The sequence below is a fragment of the Hippocampus comes genome, unplaced genomic scaffold, assembly GCF_001891065.2.
Source record: "Hippocampus comes isolate QL1 unplaced genomic scaffold, H_comes_QL1_v1.1 scaffold51, whole genome shotgun sequence".
In the NCBI taxonomy this organism is placed as follows: domain Eukaryota; kingdom Metazoa; phylum Chordata; class Actinopteri; order Syngnathiformes; family Syngnathidae; genus Hippocampus; species Hippocampus comes.
The window spans coordinates 3,499,295-3,505,222 of record NW_017805497.1 but is presented as its reverse complement, the minus strand read 5'-3'; the positions used below and the strand labels follow the sequence as shown (position 1 = coordinate 3,505,222).

At 41.3% G+C, this 5,928-nt stretch overlaps 1 protein-coding gene across 1 annotated transcript in view; it reads left to right on the top strand.

The window, feature by feature from the left end:
• The first annotated feature begins 736 nt into the window (after positions 1-736).
• The window catches only part of ctnna2 (catenin (cadherin-associated protein), alpha 2), a 217,003-nt gene continuing 211,811 nt past the window's right edge, over positions 737-5,928 (top strand). Inside the window, exon 1 of the mRNA XM_019876737.1 lies at positions 737-1,202. The gene's annotated coding sequence lies outside the window, so the exon portion shown is untranslated. The remainder of the gene's footprint in view (positions 1,203-5,928) is intronic.

Below are 5,928 nucleotides of genomic sequence, written 5' to 3'. Positions count from 1 at the left end.
TACATATAAAACTCTTGGTCAGTGTATTAAAGCTCAGCATTCCAGTTTAAATGGTATTTCCCAATTCTACAGGAGGCCCCATAAGTCTCCATAAAGAAGAAAAATAAATGTTTCTTGGCATAAACCATTTCTATTTATCTGATATGCTCAATATGGATGATGGATTGAATTTGTTGCGCTTTATTCAAATGCATTCTCTGGGTTTTCTGAAATATAAAGAAATAAACGTTAGAGCCATATACGGTTTACAGGGGCGGATGGAAATTACTGACTCGCTGTGGCGACCCCTGAATAGGGACGTGCCGAAAGGAGAAGAAGAAGAAGAAGATTCGGATCATCTGAAATAAGCATAGACATTAATAACATATACAGCACAGTACGTACATATAAAACTCTTGGTCAGTGTATTAAAGCTCAGCATTCCAGTTTAAATGGTATTTCCCAATTCTACAGGAGGCCCCATAAGTCTCCATAAAGAAGAAAAATAAATGTTTCTTGGCATAAACCATTTCTATTTATCTGATATGCTCAATATGGATGATGGATTGAATTTGTTGCGCTTTATTCAAATGCATTCTCTGGGTTTTCTGAAATATAGAAATAAACGTTAGAGCCATATATATATATATATATATGGAATGTATTATTCAATTATTCATTCTATGTATGGAGATTTATGGGACACCCTGGATATTTATACAAGTACATCAGCTCAAACTGGAATGAACCACCAAACGCATCAGACTGGCTCAAACATCCTCCGACAATGTGCTTGTATCGGGGCGCTTCCTCAGGCGTTGGACTGCGCATGCGCCCAGCGACGGAACCGCTTCTGATTTGACAAGCGTGGGATGCGCCACAGAGTCCCACTAAATTGCAAGCTTTTCCCGTTCCCGAGTGTGCATCATCGGCTACACCTACCTACTCCGTTGTTGTGGCTGGGTCTCTGGGAGCGGTCTCTATTCCAAATTCGCAGGGGAGCTTTTAGAAGAAGCGACGGCTTTTTGTTCTTCAAAGATCCCTTCAAAAGAAGGAAAAGCACAATTCAGCACCACAGGATTGAGGAGAGCGTCTGGATTTGAGGCGATTTTCACTGTTCATACGAGCTTTACCAGAGAGGAGGATTTTGATTTTGGGAATACATTACCAAACAAGGTGTTTTACATACTTTGGAGACCTGCAAGAAGTACTAAAGATTGAAGGTGGGTTATGAGTTTGAGCCGGCGATTTGTCATGTGGCAGGTGCTTTTGCTAGCATCCCCCTGGCAGCACTTACTCAACCGCCGTGTCGCTAACATTAGCTTAGGCGAGGTCCGCCCGGCTTCATTCTTCATTGTGCCTCGGCTAGTTTGCAGAACGGTTTAATTCCACCTGCCCGAAACAGCAAACCAAAGAGTGCTGTCAGTCGCCTGCACGGTCCTCACGTGTTGTTGTTTTCTGAAGACCAGTGGTTCAAATTAAGCAGAGAAAATCAGTTTCGCCCACTGCTATCGTCACTGGGTGCTGCTATCCAGGGAGCCCAGTGCTGAACGTCTGATTCGCCTCGGAGCAGCCACCTATTCGGGCAGATAGATGCAGGCTAGGCTGCTAGCTACTGTCGTGGCTAAGCTAGCCTGCCACTTCTGCGCTCATAAAATTACGGCCCCTCTTTACAACGCGACAAAGACCGTTAAAACGCTTCATGGGCTGGTTAGCTGCTATCGCATTGTCTGTCCGACTCTCTTTTTTTATTGCGCACCCATGTTTTTGTTCTGTTCATTTGCTCGCCTATACGACTGACTGAGAAAATCAAGGATGGCACCAGCGTAACCATATGTGGGTCCTTTTAAGCAGAGAACACGTTTAAAGAACTGCCAGACAATGAACAGACCGTAAAACACAAATATTTTCGTCCAAAATGTGTATATAAAACCTGCAGTTTTAATATCGCTTTCAATGTGCTGCGGAGGACCTGTGTATGAAGTTTTCTCATCGCACAGCTCTCCAAGTTCCTCTCTGATTTTGCCGTTTTTACCCAGTGTCGATTGGCACATTCTCTTTCTGTAAATGGAGATGTGAAATCTCAGGGGTCGTGCTCGTTGAGTGGCTTTATTTATAGGCAGGGCTTATGTTTGGCAAAGGGGCATGCTCAAATTCTTAATGACACAGGGGCTGTCTGGTTGCCAATGTTTTGGAACTCTCTTCTTTGGTCAGCTGGACAGCTGGCGGAGATAAAGTTGTAATGTGTGTTTTATGCTTCTGCTGAGAAGCAATGTATTGTAACAGTGATGCTCAACTTATTCCAAAGGGTCTTCCCGAGCACCCTTTATTGAATTTTTGTCAAGTTTTTGTCATGTTTGACATGACAACACCGCTGTATGTTTTACAGATTCAGTAAAACCTCTAAGATGGAACATAGACCATTCCAGGACATTTGACCTTAGACTTTTGTTGAGTTTAGAAAAAAAAAACAGGAAATCATAATAAGCTTGAACTATCCAATTCAATTTACATTTACATTTTGTTTGTAATGGATTGTACATCTACTCCTAAGTAGTGGACACTTGCAACCAACAGAGGCCTTCTTGATTGCATCTCAGCTAGTTTGTGGTTTAAAAAAAGACATCACGATATCACTGAGGGGAATCTGAGCTACAGACACACTGACTTTCAATATGACATCAACTCCTGGTGGCATTGTTCCGCTCAGTACAACAGTGGCATGGAGACAAGAGTTCAGCACAGTAAATCCTCTCATCCATGGGGGGAAAATATTTAAATAAAAACAATAATTCAAATTGTCCTGTTTCTTTCAATTTGCCTTGCTCTTTTTACAGTGATCAATGTTGAATAAAGAATTCATGCATCTGTTATTCAAAACTGCACAAAACGTTTCTTTCTTAGCCCTTGTCAAGGATGTGATGCAAATTGGTATGAGTATTTTTTGAGTTTGGCTCAAAATTACAGTGCACACTTTCAACCGTTGAAATAAGTAGGGATGCACGATAACTATTGGACAGATAACCATCGGACCGATAATGGGGAAAAAAATAATGTCTCATTCATCGGTCTGATATCAACACAACTGGACTGATAAAGGACGCTTCAAATATAGCAACATTGGTCTTGTTACTGTCATTTAAAGATCGGCACACATCAAACCTCTGCTGAATGGCGTTGACATGACGTGGACAAGGCGCTGCCATCACCAGTGTTGGCTTTTTTTTCTTTTCTTTTCACTAAAACTGGAATCATATTTTATATTTGAAAACTTAAAACTGCCGTTGTGACAACAGCTGAATGGATATAAACCCGTCGTCGAGTAATTCGGTTACCTCAAAAACAAAAGGCATTGATGATTGGTTTCTGTTTGGAGAAGCAGGAAGTTATCGTGCATCCCTGTATGTAACGGAGTGTTTAGGTGTATTTATAAATCACTGTATGAAAACGTTGGCAAAGGACACGATGCTATGGTTGTAGGTAGTCCAAGTGTTCAGAACCTCCATAAAACTGCAGCCTCTCGAGTCCCAAAATTTTAGAACGTCTCACAGGCGCAAGTAGCTGAAACTTTTAGTTGCATTGTCTCAATATTTTAAAATGCCACCATTTAGGGACAGTCCGGAGCCCTGAAAGTGCAGGTGGCAGCAAAAATGTTTTAATGGTTCTTTCTTTCAGTTTGTTAATATTGCATTACAATAGTCATCTGGGGTATTTCGTCTTGTATATAATATTTGGGTTCAGTTTTTGTGTTTGTCATTTGCAATATAAAGGCTGTTGGTTTCTTGGAATGAGGAAAAGCCATTATTCATGAATGTGACAATGCAATCAATGGCCACTGTGCTCTCTGTCTCCAGGGACAGCAGGCAGTGTTGGCTGAGTCCCTTGGAACCCCTGTCAGCATTACACTGGGGTAGGGATTTTAAGGTAGCCATGGTAGCCAGGCAAGCTGGAACAGGACGGCGTCTCTTTTTCAGCCAGCTCTCGCTCCACATTAAAAATAAGCTCCAGACAACTCAGACAGCACAAAACAAACCGCAAGCATTTTGTTACTCTTCGGCTTTTACTTGGAGGAATTTGGAATTGATTTGGATAATAAGACCTGTTTACTGTGTCTTCATATGCAATTTACCAGATTCATTTGCTATTTTTACTGTCCACTCTGACCGATAATAATGATAATAATAATAATAAATAAAAAAGAAGAGCACTATTGTTTCAGCTGGGACAATAAAGTAGATGATCCAGCAGTGTTTGAAAATTCGGTGTCAGCAGTAAATAGGTGCAGCTAGAGAGAAAGAGCTTATTGTCCTGACTGCTTAAAGGCAGAACTGCACCCACCATGATCAGCAAATGATGTGTTTATAACACTCCGTAGCCTCCCTAATGTTATTCCTCACACTATAACGCTGTTGTTATGTACAGCGTAATGTGCAATGTTGTTTACATCCATAATAGTGCCCTAAAGGCACGCTTGTGGAGAACGATACAATCCCAAAGCAGTTACATTCACCTTCATTCATTGTTCATACAATGGAAGCGTCACGTCTAAAATTGATCTTGTGACACAGAAACTCACGGACTGGTACTCTGAGCACATGCGTGACAGTTGAGCCATCGTTTTAGATCTTAATTCACTTGTTCGTTTGCCCATTGCTGGCCAAAGACAATTTATTATTTTACTTCACCAGTACGGCTAACACCGGACTGAGCATGAACTCCATTTTTATGTACCATGTATCTAAAGGTCATGCTGCACTGTGTATGATTTTTAACGCAAAATAAGGTCTTGATTGTGTCTCCATCTCATTTTATTTTGGGATTGCAAACTTTTAATATTCTTAACCTTTCCACTGTAATATTTTCAAGGATTTCCAGGTCACTGCACACCATTTCAATTTACAGGAATCCTCTTGGCAGGATATATTTAGAGGTGCGCTGCACAAGTTATGCTTTGACAGCATTGTTAATTAAAGGGAGACATTCCTTGCGAGAGAGCTGTAGTCACATCAGTGGAAAAACGATTGTATGGAGGAGACATTTTTCACGTAGCCTTTCAGAATTTCGAGAGAAGTACTGTACACTAGTTAGCAGATAGTACAGGTGACGGCAAGATGTTTCACCATTTTAATCATTCTCCCGCAGCCTCTCCTGTAGATGCGACATTCTCAAGGGAGAAAGCGTATTGATTTTGAAAGGATTGAATCACAACAGCCTTTTTCCCTAATTGTTTCCTAGGATTCGCAGTTATGATTGTCTGAAATGACGACGAGGCCTTAGTGGTTAGACCAGGGGTCCCCAACCGCCGGTCCGCAGGGCATTTGGTACTGGGCCGCACAGAAAGAACTTGCCTTAATTCCGTTTTATTTATTTCGGAATACAAAAGATGTTTTATTTTGAAAAATTACCGGCTTCTCCGTGTTTTAAAACATTTCTGATACCTCGCCCTGGCTCAGTATCAAATTTAGAATAGGTTCGTTGGAGATAGGCACTCAGAAAGTAAACACAAGAGACAAATCTGCTACGAGCAAATTACACGTTTATTAGCGCCACAGAATATGTCACACAATCATTCAATAGCACAAGAGACAAATCTGCTACTAACAAATTGCACGTTTATTAGCGCCACAGAATATGTCAAACAAGCAAATATCAGTGTATCAAGCTCTTAGAATAGTACCCAGCTCTTACCGTGCGTCAATAGGATGGAGAGCCAACACTCCGGGTAGCGCGAGCTTCAATACCAGCTGGGCGTCCGTACGCAACCCGCAGCAGACAGACTCTACCAAGAGTATCCAAAGTTCTCCTTTTATACTCTAAGCGTTTGTTCTTAACAAAGGGCTTTGCCCAACATTATAAACATCTGTTTATGACCTTGCTGGTTATACAAAATTATTGCGACATTGCTGGTTATGCAAAGCTATTGCGAGTTATTGCGACATTACTGGTTAT